We start from the raw sequence: 18140 nt of genomic DNA on the forward strand, positions 1-18140 counted from the left end.
GCACGAGTTAGCTAGTCATAATCAGAAATCAAGTATTAAATAAAATTAATACATCGTATGATAGGTTGGTCCTTCCTCTCTCCTCCTTCAATTATAGAAGTTTCATGGGCCAAGGATATAGGGAGATTGTAGAGTCCAGATCAATGTTTCCCAAGCACAGTGTAAAGCTATCATCAAGCAACAAAAATTAAAATCATAAAGATGTGAGCCCTCGTATATATACATATAACAATCCCGACAATGATATCAGCAGGTGTTCTTCTTACAGGGGAGAGAGTGGTGACTAGATATGATTATTTTAAAGTTCATGTATTTTTAATTTTTTTTTTTTTAATTTTGAGAGAGAGAAAGAGTAAGCAGAACAGGGGCAGAGAGAGAGGGAGAGAGAGAATCGCAAGCAGGCTCCACACTCAGCATGGAGCCAGATGTGGGGCTTGATCTCACAACAGTGGGATCATGACCTGAGCCACAATTAAGAGTCAGATGCTTAACCAACTGAGCCACGCAGGCACCCCAAGTGCCCATATACTTTTTAAAACCTCACACATGAAAATAGACATGAATGAATATTCTGTGAAATGGCACTTTAAAATTCCACCAAATGGAACTTAAAGAAAATATGAAAATTCTGCAAAATGGAACTGCCCCCATCACAAGGAGTAACACCCATAAGCTCTGAGAGTTAAAAAGCTGTGATCCTGGTACATGCATGGGCAGAAAGATCAGTAAAACTAAATGGATACCCCAAAAATGGACCAAGATGTACAGGAGAATATAGAATACAAAAGAAATCAAAGAAGAAAAATTGGGACTTTCAGTAAAATTGGAACAAGTAGCCAGTGTGACAGAGACCACTAATTTCTCACTAAAATTCCTTCTTGGCTGCTTCTTGGGCACATGCTGACCCACAGAGACTGCATTCCCCACTCTCCCTTGCAGCTTGATGCACCCCAAGACCACGTTCTCACCAATGGAAGTATAAGTGGTGTATGTGCAACTTCTGATCACTTGCCCTGGACTTTCTCCATTGTCCTTTGCATGGAGGGAGCCCAGATACAGGAGCAACCCATCTATGACCATGCAGATAAATACTGGACAGAAGGAACATAAGTCTCAATGACCAGTGGATAGGGGCTGGTCTGCTGACCTGGTTTGTTCACACCGGTACCTTTAGGTGAGGACAAAAATCAACTTCCATGTTCCTTGAACCATAGCATATCCCCTGGTTACAGCAACTCAGCCTTATCCTAATTAATAGAGAAAAATTAAGTTGGATTCATACCTAACATTCCAGATGGATCAAAGATTTAAACCTAAAAAACACCGAGCCACATGACATACAAGGCACCATGAGATAGATTTTTAGTTTAGAAATGGAAAAGGTCTTTTTCCTGTGATACAAATTCCTGAAGTCACAGAAAGTTTGATTATCTATGTAGCGCTACAAATGTTTTTGAACATCTTTTATTGACTGTCTCTTCCACTACAATGTAAGCTCCATGTAGCAAGAATTGGGATCTGTTTTCTTCACTATTATATATACACAGCTGCCCAGAACAAGTGCCTAATACATAAGAGGCATTCGATAAGTATTTGCTGAGTGAATAAATTGGTATATTTAAATATACACGATTTTAAATAATATGCACAGCACAATAATTATTTCTGTGCAAATGACAAAACATAAATATCACTTGTCACACTTAATTTTGTTAATGCATAGGAACACCTATGAACTGATAATAAAAAAAAATCAATAACCCAATAGGAAAATAGACAAAGGACACCAACGTACAAGGAACACAATTGGAAAGTGTTTAAAATTATGAAAAGATGCTCGATGTCAACAGAAATAAAAATGCAAACTAAAGCTACATTAAACTGTCATTTCTCACCTATCTATTTGGCAAAGAAAAACACCTTTGACAATCATACTGTGATCAGCAAGGGTATGCGGAAGCAGTGTTCTCATCCACTGCTGTTGAAATAAAAAACTCCACAAGCTCAATGAGCAGAGCAACTTGGCAATAAATTTATACAAAATTTAAAACGTGTGTACCCTTTTACATAGCAGTTCTACTGCAAGAAATGGATCCTACAGATATGTTCGTGACCCTGTTTGAAATATTATATGTCCAAGGTTATTCCCTACAGCCGTGTTCACAATAAAAAACTAGAAGGGATCTAGATGGCCATCAACATAGCAGTGGTTAAATAAATTACAGCACTGGTCCACAGTGGAATACTAGGCATCCATTAAAAAAGAATGCAGTATTGGGGTACCTGGGTGGCTCAGTCGGTTGGGCGTCTGACTTCTGCTCAGGTCATGATCTCGCACTTTGTGAGTTTGAGCCCCGTGTCGGGCTCTGTGCTGTCAGTGGGGAGCCCACCTCGGATCCTCTGTCCCCCTCTCTTCCTGCCTCTCCCCCACTCACTCATGCTCACTCTCGCTCAAAAATGAACATTTAAAAATTAAAAAGAAAAGAATGCAGTATTAATATGGAAGATCTTCCAAGAAATTTTATCTCAGTGAAAAAAGGTACAAAATAGTATATATTGTTACCATCTGGGTTAAAAACACACACACACACACACACACACACACACAAAAGAAATTGCAATAATCTGTAGGTTATGTGTTGTATATTATATACGCCCTGAAATCTCTGAAAGAAAACACAAAAAATTGGTAGGAATTTTTGGTAGGAATTGCCTCTAGGAAGAATAATTGGGCACTTGGGAGATGGGAAGGAGTGAGGCTTATTTTTTCTCACTTTTGTACCTTTTTAATCTTATAAACATTGATTGTATCACCTTCTGAATATAAATATTTTACCAAGTAAAAACATTACAAATATTTATCTCTAACCCCTAGAAATCTGACCACTTCTCTGGCGATTCTTACTGTCAAACACACTTGGAAAACCAGTGAGCTGAACAGTCTTAACCCTGTTTCATAATTAAGAATCACAGGGTTAGCAATTAACAAACACCATCATCTCCTACTCGTTCAAACAAATACATATGCAAAATAAAGTCAGTCTCTTAGTTCCGACCCTGTTATTCATTACTTCCTCTTAAAACTAATTCAACCTCATGCCCACCTTAAATGGGCATGAAAATATTTCAAAATGCTCCAAGAATGGTAGCCAGAACCAACAATTCCACTAATATATTGACACAGCCTGGTGCCTAAGAAGTTCCTTGCAGTCACACAGAAGATGAAACATTGCCATAACTGTCACCTGGGCAACAATCCAAAGCTGTGCATCATCTGCCTTGGAAAATAAAAACTCACATCGTTAAGACTAAAAGTCCAATGTCAACAGCCGTGGCTTTTGTTTTCTGCCTAATGCGAAAGGTCTCCCCCCGCATCCCCCCTTTAAATTATAGGCTAACCCCTCACTTGAGGACCGGTTATTACGTTACAGCCTTCTAAGGAACACTAAGCAGTCATTATTTAGACTGACATTCTGCTTAAAAGGAAAAATTCTTCTTGAAAGGGAAAATGTCCACAACTTATCAAGTGGAAGGAAAAAGCAACTTGTAAAACAAAATGTATAGTCATGTTCATCAAGCTTTCAACATAATGAATATGCATACTGTTTGTAATACGATAAGATCTGTGTATGAGTAAGTATGTGTTTCAAATTATCAGCTATGGGCAAAAGAGCAAAGACAGAGAGGAAATTTTACCTGTACCTATGTCTGTATTTTATACTGTTTTGTAATACTTGCAATTAAATAATCAAAAATAAACTATTTATATAAAGGATAAAGTTTTTAAAAATAGTAAATTAGGCTTTCCTTTAAAAACAAAACAAAACAAAACAAAACAAAACAAAACAAAACAAAACGTCGGACAGGTACTGGAGACTTTCCAAAAGTGTTGAACCAAGGAGGCTGCATAGACTGACCCCTACAAGCCTGAATCCTGAGTTACGTGTTTCTGTGTCTATATGCAAGTTTCCAACCATATCTGAGCAACCTGAACATTCAGCTCAAGAGACACACCCACCAATATTTAGCACTTCAGGCCTCCCCTCACAGAAACATCTTATAGACTCTATTCTAAAGTAGGTATTTGTGGGGTGCACAGCTGGCTTTGTCAGTAGAGCATGCAACTCTTTTTTTTTTTAACATTTATTCATTTTTGAGGGACAGAGAAAGACAGAGTATGAGCGGGGAAGGGGCAGAGAGAGAGGGAGACCCAGAATCTGAAGCAGGGTCCAGGCTCTGAGCTGTCAGCACAGAGCCTGACGTGGGGCTCGAACTCAAGAACTGCGAGATCATGACCTGAGCTGAAGTTGGACACTCAACCGACTGAGCCACCCAGGTACCCAGGCACCCCTCTTTCTCTTTTTTTTAATGTTTATTTATTTTGAGAGAGAGAGAGAGAGAGAGAGAGAGAGAGAGAGAGAGAGAGAATGAGCAGGGGAGGGGCAGAGAGAGAGGAAGAGAGAGAATCCCAAGCAGGGCGTAACCTCACGAACTGCAACATCACGAACTAAACTGAAATCAAGAATCGGGTGCTTAACAAACTGAGCCACTGAGGCACCCCAAGCATGCGACTCTGGATCACAGGGTTGCGAGTTCAAGTTCCACACTGGATGTAGAGGTTACTCAAAATAAAATCTTTAAAATAAAATAAAATAAAAATATTTGTATTACCCCTATAGCTTAACACAATGATAGCAAGACTGCTTTATATAGATTTCAAAATACTCCATAGGAAGCATATTATGAAAATGTAGTTCTGGAAAAGGTAAAAGTATGGAGACAATAAAAAGATCAGTAGTTTCCAGAGGGTGACTGGGGGAGAGACTAATTATTTTTTTTTTAATTTTTTTTTTTTAACGTTTATTTATTTTTGAGACAGAGAGAGGCAAAGCATGAACGGGGGAGGGTCAGAGAGAGGGAGACACAGAATCTGAAACAGGCTCCAGGCTCTGAGCTGTCAGCACAGAGCCCGACGCGGGGCTCGAACTCACGGACCGCGAGATCATGACCTGGGCCGAAGTCGGCCGCTTAACCAACTGAGCCACCCAGGCGGCCCGAGAAGAATTATTAATAGATGGAGCACAGAGGATTTTCAGGGCAGTGAAATTTTTCTGTTTGATACTGGAAATGGTGGATAGGGTCATTATACATTTGTCCCCAACCTATAGAACAAACAACACCAAGAGTGAACCCTAATGTAAAACCATGGGCATTGGGTGATAATGATGTGTCAACACAGGCTCAACAACTGTAATTAATGTACCACTACACTGATACAGTAGTCCCTCCTTATCCATGAGGGATACGTTCCAAGACCTCCAATGGATGCCTGAAACCATGGATAGTACCAAAACCTATATATGCCATGTTTTTTTCTTACACATACATATCTAAGATAACATTTAATGTGTAAGTTAGGCACAGGAGATCAACAACAACTAAGAGTGAAATAAAACAATGACAACATACAGGACTATAATAAAAGTTATGTAAACGTTTTCCCTCTCTCTCTCTCTCTCTCTCTCTCTCTCTCTCTCTCTCTCTCAAAATATTTTCTATGCACAATACCTCACCCTTCGTGTGGTGATGTGACATAAAATGCCTACATGATAGGATGAAGTGAGGCGAATGACGTAGGCAATGTGACCTAGCATTAGACTACTATTGACCTGCTGACCATGTATCAGAAGGAGGATCATCTGCTTCATCTGCTGACCACGGCTGACTGTGGGCAACAAACCATGGAAAGCAAAGGGGCGAAAAAAGGGGGTCCTGCTGCAGTGGGAGAGGTTGTGTATGGGGCCAGGGGGAACAGGAGAATTTCTGTACTTTCTGCTCAATCTTGCTGTCATTCTAAAACTGCCATGAAACATAGTCCGTCTGAAAGAGAAAAAAAAGAAAAGTGGCCCCGTAAGGGGGAAAGAACGGGAGAAGTATTTCGTATGTAGGGAAATATTGATAATATTGGAATAAACTGGCCAAAGTTAAAGAATAACCGAGCAGCTCCGCCACAGAGACAGAGAGAGAGAAGCCCACCTTCAAGGCAACGCAAGAATTAAGCACTGTGAGGCTAGAGTCCTAACCTTTTTATACTGGATTCATATAAACCAACGAAATAATCACTGTGGCTAAGAATTTACCGTGTAGATTTGATCTCTGCCAAAGAGCATTAAACGAGGTGATCTGTTGAAATGGCTCTAGAGCTGGCTCTCTCTGGCAACGCTGCTCTGGAGAGCTCCTGGGTAAGCTGACTCAGCTACCTTAGGGCTGGTGCCCCGTCATGTCACGCCACGGTCCCTCGGGCAGGGCGCTCTGGTTCAGAGCTCTGCTCTCTCGTCCCCCATTCACCGGAGACCAGCGGAGTGGGAGAGGTGCTCCTGGAGTCTCCTGGAGGAAAAAGCTTCTCAGTAGTTCTGCTCCGGCAATGTGACACTCACAAGTGGCTCCGGGCTGCAGTTGGGGAAAAAGAAAGAACACCAGCTAAGAGAAGAAAATTCTGCAGTTGTGAGTGTGCTGGCTCAAAGTGCACACCTGACAAGCCTTTCAGTTGGGACCCCAAAACTAAGGCCAATTTACAACTGAGGCAAATATGGAAGGAGCTGAAAAACAATGACACGCAGGATGTTGGTAAATTTAAAAATCAAGTTCTTTCAAAGCCCATATACCATGGACTCCAGCCCATTACAAAAACAGCAAAAAAAAAAAAAAAAGGCTTTGTACATATTAATTATTATATGTACTTGGTTAAAAACAAAACCACTCAAACGGTACACAGGTATAGAATGAAAGTCTCTCTTCAGACCCCCAGCTGCTCCTAGATAGCCCATTGCACCAGAGTAACCAGTTTCTTGTGTATCCCACCCAGAAGCAATCTGGTTTAGGTCCACTTCCAACCCATTCTCAGTCATAGACAGAACTAGTTCAAAGGCTCATAAAACAATAGTGGGGAAAGAACAACAAGCGGAAGGGAAGGGGTCTAGATAACTAACAAAAAAACACAAAGCCACCCAAGTTCCCCTTTCCTTTGGGAAGACTTTAAAAACATCAACATTTGCCAAAGGAAGAGGAAATTTTTATTAGAACCAAATTTTTCCATCCAAATAAGTCACACAAAACACTGAAGAACTTACTCCTTTCAAAAAAACAGCACCTTTTTTTTTGTTTTTAACCTCAGGGAACATTTTGCCAAGAAAACGTTCATGTAAATAAATCTAAGCAGAAAACAAACCCAAAATACAGCATTCCTAAATAATTATTGGGAAGGAAAACCACATGAACCTTGAAATTCAAGGGGAATGCTTTACAACTAATACCAACTCTTTCCTTGCTTCAGTTTAAATGAAGGCTCACAACCAATTTGAAAAGACAGCCTAGCTATGTAAAAGGCACACAAAAAATAAGACAACAATATCTCCCCCATAGGAAAGTCAACCAGAAATTTTGCATTTTCAGCAATCATTTAGTGAAGTCAGAGGGTAAAAACCCATTTCTAGAGTGGACATCTGTAAAAACAGACTCATTCGTGAAGCAGCATCCACAACCTTCAGTTTCAGAACCAATTGCTAAAATCCCGGTGTTTTCCAAGCCGCTGGAGCCAGGGAAATTTGGTGGTCAGGGTCTCACATTGACGTTGCCTTCCCCTTGGGCAAAAAACTGTGTTTTAGAAGGGGGCCACTGTTAAGCTACCCCGCCTGGCACTAACCATGTCTTTAAGTCATAGGTACTGTTTGGGAAGGGGCTTTAGACAATAGGAAAATAAGGAAACACGGGTGCATATTTTCCTGATTCTTTCAAAACAAGAATCATCCGAAGAACGGTCAGAGATCAACTGTTTAATTACAAAGGTGCTTCTATTTCCCTTCCAACTCCCCAGTCTTACCTATTACCTTCACCGTAAGGAATTCCTTCAAGATCAGGCTCAGCTTCTCCTGTCTCTGTTCAGCCTTCTCTAAGGATTCTTCTTTTGTCCAGATCTTTCCATTCCAATTCCTCCAGTATTTTTACTCTATATGACTCAACCTGGCACTTGATCCCCTGCCTTGAACAAGGTTTGTCTCACAGCCAATTTAAAACTAGAAGAGATTCACATATTATCCTTCTGCTATATCATTCCTTCCCAATACCTAACACATAGTTGGTGCTCAGGAGTTATCAGATAAAACTCTTCAAATTAAACGTAATTGAAGATTTGCTTTAGAATTCATCAGGCTCTCAACCATGGATTGAAGTCAAAACGGTGGTGTACCACAAGGAAGAACAGGTTGGTGAAAAGGGAGCTAAGTGGAGAGCAAATGCCAGAAACGTAGGTCTTCAAACGTTCTACTCAGGACCCATCTCCCCACAAATATACTTCATGCCAATAAGCAAGCTTGGCAGAGCCTGAAAGGTAGTGGAAAGCAGTTATGCACAAAACCCCAAGAGTGATTAAAAAAATAAAAACAAACCAAAAGAAAGAGAGAGAAGAGAGGGGGAGAGGGGGAAGTGCTATAAAAATATCTATGTAGCAAACTTCAGCATCTTGTCCCGAAACTTCCATTGAGCTGAGTTTTTTCCTAAAATCTTAGCCAACTCATTTGTTTGGCTATTGAGGTTTAATTACTGGTGGCTAATCGTGCCATATGAAAATCTGACCCTTTATAGAAGCTAGAGGCACATTCCTGTGAAGTGGTGAAGGGTGAGAGTGAGGAAAGGGGAGAAAGAGAAATAAAAAAAAAAAGTTCTTACTCCAAATGCGGGTTTAACATAGCAGTATATTTTTCTTTAATCCAATTTAAGAGAGCATGCATAGTTTCTTAAAAGTTATTGTAATATGATGGGACCCGAGTAACAGGCAAGCATAAAAGATACTTAAAATCAAACAAGTTCTTGGCAGTCAACATAGCAGCTAAGCAACAGGAAGAAAAAAAATTCAGGACAAGTTTCCTCAACTATTTAATTATAACTGTATCCTTGGCCTTCAGAAATTGCAGCTTCCAAATACCGAAAAGTCTTGCCCTTTCAAGACATCATCCCTAGTATGGTGATGGATGTTAAGGAAACTCATTGTAGTGATCACTTTGCAATATACATAAATTTCGAATCATTGTGTTATCTACCTGAAACTAAGATACTGTTTTATGCCAATTATACTTCAATTAAAAAAGGTGCGCCTGGGTGGCTCAGGCGGTTAAGCGTCCGACTTCGGCTCAGGTCATGATCTCGCGGTCCGTGAGTTTGAGCCCCGCATCAGGCTCTGGGCTGACAGCTCAGAGCCTGGAGCCTGTTTCAGATTCTGTGTCTCCCTCTCTCTCTGACCCTCCCCCGTTCATGCTCTGTCTCTCCCTGTCTCAAAAATGAATAAAAATTTAAAAAAATTAAAAAAAAAAAAAAGAAGACATCAACCCATACCTTCCCTGTTTATCTACCCAGCCCCATAACCCAAATAAACCATGGTGGATCTTGCTGTAAAACTACCGTTAACTGAAATTACTTTAAGAAGCACCATATGGTTGTAAGAACATGGACTTAGGGAAGAGCCAAACCCAGTTTTCCAACCTACTTAATGTGATCTTCCCCAAATCATTTAACTTCTATGGGTTTCAGGTTCCTTTCCCATGACACAGGGTAAATACCTTCCACCTTTGAAAGTTTAGTGAGCCCTTAGTTCTAGAACCATGCTAACTGCACACTTGCATTATCTGATTTAACCCTAACAGCACAAAAACTGAGGAAGGTGTTATTATTCCCCCTTGAAAGATATGAAAACAATGTTAGAGAGGTTAAGTAAAACTGCCCAAGATCATAATTTTTAATAAGTGGCAAAACCAAGAATCAAGTTTTTCAGACTCCAAAATCTATGTTAATTGCCATTAAGTAAAATTGCATCGTGACTGTTTATAAGAACGGAGCTGAATGCTCATAGTAAATATTCTCAGTTCCCTTTCCTGTTTTCTACTCCTTAGAATAATAGAAAGTGCTAAAGCACTGTGGTAGGAACAGCAGAAAGCACACCAATCCCAAACAATAACACAAGTCATCTACAAAATCACACTACAAATGTCCTCTTGTCTCACTACAACCAATGTCGAGTATCCTTGAAGAATAATCTATTCCAGACACATCAATACATGAGAAAGACAGGTATGATTGCTTAGTAATGCTGGAGAAAGGCAATGGAGATATCAGCCAGTTCCCAAGATTACCACTTTCCCAGTGGAACAAATCTAGGTCACATGCCCTAGACAACTGATAAACTCAGGGGACACCATGGAGCAGGGGAAAAAAAAAAAAAAAAAAACAAGGAAAGCCATACAAAGCTGAGAAAAGATAAAAGCTGACTGAACCAGGAAGCAGAGAGGAGCATGGAGATATAGCAGATCCCCTTCTCCAGGCGTATCCAAATTCTCAACAGATACTAATCTTTGGGACTTAGGGATGAGAAATGGGAATTTCCAGGAATTTCTCCAGAATTCCCCAAATTATAGCCTTTCTTAAAATACTTCCAAATACTCTTTACTCATTATTATGGATATATATATTTTTGTTTTTTAAATGTTACATATGTAAGAAGTAGTGTTATTTACAAAGGATTGTAGCCTATAACAAATATTCAAATGCTAGGAAATGCCAGTGAACATTATTGGGTAGTATTCCAATAGCTGGCCAAATCCAGCCTGCAGTCTGTTTTGGTAAACAAACGTTTCATTGGAACACAGCCCCACTTGTTCATTTTACGTATAGTCTACGGCTGCTTTCACACTAAAACAGCAGAGCTGATAGTTCTGACAGAGTCCATATGCCTTGCAGGGCCTAAAATATTTACTATCTGGCCCTTTGGAGAAAAAGTTTGTTGACCTCTGAAATAATCTGCATTTGGATCGATGAGGAAGGTTAACCGCACTACACCGAATCCCATGTTGCAGTTGCCATTTCCAAGACTTACTCTGCTTCAGAAACATATTTCTTGGAATACCACTCACAGGATTTGTATACAATATGCTATGTATATAAACTTATTTTATTTGCAAGGATGACTCACTGGTAGCAGCAGACAGGGCCACAAACACATATTTATAACACAGCAACAGCTACAAGCAATCACGACCAGTTCTTTCCTCTGTGCTCCTACCCTGTCCTGGCTCTGGGCAATGTCAGTCTTATCCTTCGCTCCACAGGTTCACGTTCAACTCAACATCAGTGGGTTTCTTCAGTCTACCACGGTCTCTATTGCTAATTGTTTAATTCTCACAGGAGAATTGCAACACACTTTTTCCCGTTCACCTGATTGCTCCGGGGATCTGAAAAGACATAAATTTCCCAAGAAATCCCTGGAAGGAATTCTGCCATGGAAATAAACTATTCTCTTCAGGTGTAGCGAGACTGAGTCTAGATCACACTCACTGGACTTTTAAGGGATAGAAGAAAAAGCATTGAGGAGAGGAGGGAGGATGAGGAAAAACAAAGTCTCCGGGATGTTTTAGGGAAAAGATTAAGGTCTGTCTCAGAGCCTAGAGAGAAGGGACACCTAAGTGGAGGTTCAGATGAAGACGACATTTCCTAAGGTGATGGCCCCAGTGACAGATTTAAGGCCCAAATATCCGAACTTAAGTTCTAATTTGGCTGCCATGACAGGCATTCGCTGTGAGTTATGACAGGAGTAAGTGTAATTAAACACCACACTATTTCTGAAAATAACCTGCTCATAGTTTATAACCTCAAACGCCCTCTTCTGAAGTGGCTGGGTGATCCACCAAAATCCCCTTTATCCATCAGTCCGGCCAAAGATTCATTTATTTGTGCCAGAAATACAAAGCATGAGGACCAAGGATAAAACTCAAGGGAACAAATGCAGTGGGATACAGCAGCACCAAAAGGGTTCTAGGCTTGAACCAAAGAGTCCTGGGTTGAGTCCCAGCCCTGCCAGTCACTAGACATGTGATCTTGGGCCAAATGGCCAACTGTCTGAGCCTCAGTCTCTCGCAGGCAAAATGGACATCATGACTTCCTTGCGAAGCCCACAGCACGTGGTGGGTGTTAATAAATGGCAGCTGTTATTATAAACAAAGTATTTAAGGAGCAGGAATAAGAGGAGGAGACCGTGATAAAGACTGAGAATCAAAAGGGTTGACTTATTACACTGGATCATTTGAAAATGCTGACATTTGACCATTTTGACTCACAAAAATAGCAGTTTTTAAATAAATACTATAAAGGGCTCTGCGGGGAAGCCTAAAAGGAGACAGCATGAAAGACTAATACCCCATCCTCATTCCCCCACTGGGGGAAGCTTAGAAGGAATCCAGACACCAGATGGGAAGGCTGCAGACTAAAATAGAATACCCCTTAGTCAACTCCTCACTAGAGAGGAGGTGTGACTTTAGGGAGGAGAAGATTCAACAAAGGACAGACAAACACATACACCTCACTCCTAGGTAGCCCACGTACCTTGCTCCTTCTCTCCTTCCTTCTCCACTGCTGCCCTGTCCTTTCCCTTCATTATTTCTTTCCCTAGGCAAGGCCCAATGGTGTCCTGTTAACCAGCTGGGGAAGGACAGAGCACTTCTGCTCAGCTGACGTTCCTGAATGCACAGCAAGCTTTTCGGTAGGCTTCATAGTGCAGTTGGCAGCTCGATAAAGATATCCAATGGATCCGCTGCATTTTCCCTGTTATTTTTCTATCTTCCATTCATACCGTAGGTGTTAATTTTTTCAAGTCCTCCTAGACCTCACCCAGCTGATGGGTCTGTGGTTGATCCATGGGCGTCATGACAGTTCCTGGATGAGATCTGAATTTCAAGCCCCCTCACCAGCCCAAACCCAAGTAGCTCTATTCCAGCTATCTCTAAATCTCAAAAAAGGTGCTAAGTGAGGACTCAAAATACCTTGTGTACAGAGGGATGAATAACAGGTTAGAGGTAAAAAAAAAAAAAAAGGAGGAACATGTCATTTCTTCCATCCTCCCAACCCATACACTTGAAAAACAGAATTAGACTTCCCTGGTAATTAGCTTGCCTTTCTCAGTCTGTTGGGTCACCTTTAACAAATGTAAATCCAATTCCCGCAGCATTTCAGCAATCCCCATTGCTGTGTTTTATCTGCTGTCTGGAAGTAATGTGGCAATCCTTGATGATCACCCTCACACATTAAACTATGGAGGCTTTCATCAGATGATGATCTCAAAGCACTTTTACAAGAGTTCGCAGGGATGCCTCCCACGTGGGCCAGAACCAGATTTTCTGGTTTTCTAATGGGGCGTCTGGCATTCTGTTTCTCCTAAACTGTACTCTGGTGTAAACACTCCAGAGTATATATGCCCTCACTAGATAGACATTAGCAAAGCTTCAACAGGGAAGCTTCTTGGAAGTGAGGACTCTGTGTATACAATATCCTGCTGTATCTCCAAAACCTGGTCTATGATCACCAGACATTTAAGTATTTGTGGAATAAATGGAGCTTAAAATTACAGAAAAATCCAAAGTATTATCAACTGCAAGCTCTTAAACTTGTTAAAAGAAGCTTTTCTATCACTAAGTGGCTAAGTTTCTACCCTACATTTAAACTCAGAACAGTGCAAAACATACTAAATACTCTTATTTGTGGGGAACAGGTTAACACAAAAAGCACAAAGAAACATATAAAAAATTGTGGGGAAAAAACTATTTCATAAAAGCAGGCTTCACTTTAGAATAGCAGTAAGTTTTCTTAGTACACTTATTAACTAAACAACTCCAAATTAAGGTGAAGTTTTTCAAAATTGTTATCTACAGAAATGTCCAGAAACACTGAAGGGCCACTGTAAAACAGGAATACCAAAATAAATGAAGAGAGAACTAAAGCTTTTAAAAACCATTCTTCCAATGCCCTCCTGAAAATATTTATGTCAATTACCAACCTAAATAAAATTTTTACCAGATTGTTCTCCCTAATTGAGATTCACCGAGAATAAATTGGGAAAAAAAAAAAAAAAAGGCAATCGACATTCTTTTTCTAATTGTTTGGCTTAATGTATTTCCTCACAGGCATATAAGCATTTTCAAGGGGACGCAAGAAAACTACCTGCCCCCCTGTGCAGAGAGAACAAGGCAACAAAAAACAAAAACAAACAAGCAAAAATAAAAAACAAAAACAAAAAACAGTAAGGTTAAAATAATTAAAAGTGAACAGTATTCTATATGGCTTTGTCTTCTTGTACTGTTTCTGTGCATGTGTGTATACTACATACCCATAATTATGTCAGACAAGCTATGCATTTTATAAGTAGTTGCCAGCCCCATAATAAGTTATCTGAAAAACTAACCTGCAACTTCTTAAAGAGAAAAATAGCCTCTTATTTATCTTTAAGCTTTATAACAATTGGGGCAGCATCCCTTCCATACGACTCAGCAAATATTTGCTGACTGATGAACAGTGAGATTAATTAAAGTAAGATTCAAGTCAAGAATCCAGGTGACTCTGGGTCTACCAGAGATTACATAGCCTTCCACTCTGCTCCATCATCTTGATGGGATTATTGTAGGTTGTCTTCAAGGTATGGAGGAAAAACACTGAGCCAAGGAGCTTGACAGGTCCCTGCACCACACATGTGTGACAATGGGAAATCACCGTCTCTGACAACCATTTTCCCTGATTATAAATTGAGAATGGGGTCCAAGCTGCTAAGTTTCCCTCCAGTTCCAAATTTCTGTTTAGATAGTTCTTTTACAATCACTAGCAGGATTCCTCAAGAGTTATGCTAACAAGAAAGGCTACGTCTTTTCATTAAAGATGGTTTTCCAATCTACTCCTGTACTGAGATGGCACATAACCCACTCATTAGAAAAAAAAAAAAAAAAAGGAAAAATAACATTTTTCATTTAATTTAGCAGTTTCGTTCTTAACTCATACAGGTTTGCTTTTAATTTGCTTACCAATAATTTGTTTGCCAACTGAAGGATAATTAAGAAAATACACAAAAAGAAGTGGCACACTGGGGTGTCTATCAAGAACAGTAGGGGCATGAGAATATGCCCAGTTCCCAAGACAAGGAATCTAGATGAATAAAACTAAAGTCAGCACATCCACATTACCCACCACCCTAAATGTGCCAGTTTTCCTTTATGTTTTATCTCACACAGTGGAATCACACCAATGAACCTCAACGGCAAGGTTGGAAACTAGGGGTTCACCTTACAAACCCCACCAGTGCCTTTGTCCCAGCTCTTGTTGTCTCCCACCAGCAAGACTTCCAACTGCCTCCTCGGTGATCTCTTCTGGGGACCTGCCAACAGTGCAGTCACTAACCATTGAGCAGCCTCTCCTCTGCTTAACCATCAGCGGCTCTCCTCATCATGAACAGAGTCCCGATTTCCACAACCTGGCCCGAGATCTCTCCACCCTCATCAGTCACCACCCTTCAGGTACTCTGACCCTGACTGTACCATACAGCACTATGAAGATGCCATACTTCTGTTCGCCTTCATGCCTTTACCCTTCCCCCCACGCCCAAATGTCTTTTTCCACCTGTCAAATCCCTACGCTTCAGGATCAGCTCAAGAATCACTTCCGGATGGAAGCCTTCCCTGAAGCCCCCATGCCTACACCCTGTCTGAGGTACATGCACCCTCCTCTGTTGTTCCCAAACGTAATTATCATGGCACCTAAAAAGTACATTTCACTCTTCTTTTTTGTGTGTGTTTTTTTTTTTAATTTCACTGCTTAGTGAGTCCATGACTCCTCAAAGATAAGTACTATTTTTTCATCTCTGGAACACCAAGGGCAGTCTTATAAATAACAGGTCCTTAATAAACACTGATGGATGAATGAATGGGTGAACCCTGATAATGGACTCAAAGCATAAGAGGAATGCTCCAAAAGAAATATGAACAATAAAAACTGAGAACTGTGCTAATGGAAAAAAAGAGGTAGGCCTACCAGAATCCACTTTTAGTGCTGTCATGGCTTTTAATTCAAGGCAAAAAAGAAAAAAAAATCAATTATAGAGACTGAGAACTAAAGTGTTCATTTCATACAAAAAAGACAATGTGTAAACTAAATGTATACACTAAACCATAGTCGCTGACTGACTTACATATGAAAACAAGGAAGTATTTCCTAGTCCAACACTTTAGAACATAATCTTCTTCTAAATTATATATACAGAAAAGTAACCTGAGAACAACACTTAAATACCATGCTAACACTGTAATATTACTGGAAACGAAGATGTTGTCAGTAAAATGTAAGAAGGAAGATGCTTCATCTTATAAGAAAAACATTAACTTTTTCCCACAAAATTATTCCCAAGATGGTCACTTGGAGCCAGGCCCCCATGTGGTTCTTAAGGCTAGGCTCTGACTCCCTGGCCTCCTTCCAGATGTCTTCAGTAAAGGTGCTGAGGGCCAGGGTGGGCAAAAGTGGGGGCTCTTGCTCTTACTATGACAAGGCTGTCTTCTTAATGTTCTTCCCCATCCCACTACCCATTTCCCCAGCCCCAACCTTTCTATACCACATAGCAGGAAAAAAAAGAACAAATGCATAAATTGCTATGTAATGTAACTGAGCTTAATTCAAGAAGCATAAAGTAGGTAACAGAAAGGAGGCAATGGCCAACGCTGAATATTAAGGAAAAGAGAAGGAAGATCCAAGGAAAACACTTGGCTGTTGGTAGTGCTCACTGGCTAGGATCACTTTAAGTTTACACATGAAATTGCTTAATGCATGAGTCACTTCAAATCATGACTGTATGGATTCATTTAATATGTTCAAGCAAACCTGCAATGAAGATGACCTAGAAGTCTGGAGATGCACATGATTCTCCAGTCAAAAGAATGGGGGTGGCAGACATATTGTAGAAAAATCAAAAACATAAATGTGTTTGGAAAAAACTTAAATCCCGTCGTTTTCTTATTACAATGGGCAGAAGAATGTCAGACAGTTGATCAAAATTGGATGAGTTAAAAAAGAAAAAACCCACCAGGTTCAGAAATGACTGTTCTGAAGGTTTTTGGGACACAGTCAAGAACTCTGGTGCCCACTAGGGGACTGGTCCAGGAGCTCGGCTTCTCCCTTGACCCAGTGTACAGGATGATTGGAAGCCTGACTTTGGCTTCTAATGCAACAATCTTAGCTTTAAAATCAGTCTTAAACGCTGATGATTTCTCTCTGGGGTGATGAAAATGGCCTAACATTGGACTGGTGACAGACGCACAATCTGTGGATTTACTCAAAGACACTGAATTACACACCACGAAAGGGTGGATGTTATAGTATATGAACTAACTCAATAAAACTGTTTTGAAAACAAAATCAGTCTGGAAGCTCTTAGGCCTTTTTCCGTACAGCTTAAGACCTTAAGCGTTTGCTGTGCTGTGCTTGTTAACTACATAGAGACATTCCGTGTGTCTCCCAATTCATTTCTTTTTTTTTTTTTTAATTTTTTTTTTTAACGTTTTTATTTATTTTTGAGACAGAGACAGAGCATGAATGGGGGAGAGGCAGAGAGAGAGGGAGACACAGAATCAGAAGCAGGCTCCAGGCTCTGAGCCATCAGCCCAGAGCCCGACACGGGGCTCGAACTCACAGACTGTGAGATCGTGACCTGAGCCGAAGTCGGACTGAGCCACCCAGGCGCCCCTCCCAATTCATTTCTATGGAAAGAGCTGAAGCTTTGAAAATCGCAGTTCAGTTTGGGAACTGAACCTAGGTCTGTCACTTCCTAGGCTCTGGGATCTTGAGCATGTTACTGTCTGAGCCTCAGTCCCCCCCCACCTATCAGATGAGCAGAATGAGTCTGCAGATCACCAGCGCACTCAGACTGATGGTAAATGGCAGAAAATTAAAATGGAAGGGGCTGTAAGAAAGGACATGCCAGCTGGCGGGTGAAAACTAAAGGAAAGACACAAAAGCAGAAAGATGTGGTAAGTGAAGAGTAGGGATCGAGGCCAGCCTACCTAGAATCAGGGCAAACCCCTCTGGAATCCTCTATTGAGTTCCAATGATGCTTTGGGGTCAGAGTGACGTAGGGTAGGGAGATGGGATAGGCCTGCTCCTAGAAGCATGTGTGATTATCAGCCTACATTATCTATGACACCTAAATGTCTGGATTCCTTACCCAAGTAATTCTATTTTGTTTATTTTGAGAGTGAGAGAGTGTACATGAACGTGACCAACAGTAAGGGAGGGGT

General features: G+C 40.6%; 1 protein-coding gene across 2 annotated transcripts in view; it reads right to left on the reverse strand.

The window, feature by feature from the left end:
* The window catches only part of ACVR1 (activin A receptor type 1), a 140434-nt gene that overhangs the window by 80884 nt on the left and 41410 nt on the right, over window positions 1-18140 (reverse strand). The window contains exon 2 of one of the 2 annotated variants that reach the window (XM_042994480.1): window positions 6261-6450. The gene's annotated coding sequence lies outside the window, so the exon portion shown is untranslated. Of the gene's footprint in view, window positions 1-6140; window positions 6451-18140 lie in introns of both variants that reach the window. The other variant, XM_042994479.1, reaches the window with a different exon arrangement.

The sequence above is a fragment of the Panthera tigris genome, chromosome C1 (genome assembly GCF_018350195.1).
Source record: "Panthera tigris isolate Pti1 chromosome C1, P.tigris_Pti1_mat1.1, whole genome shotgun sequence".
NCBI lineage: Eukaryota > Metazoa > Chordata > Mammalia > Carnivora > Felidae > Panthera > Panthera tigris.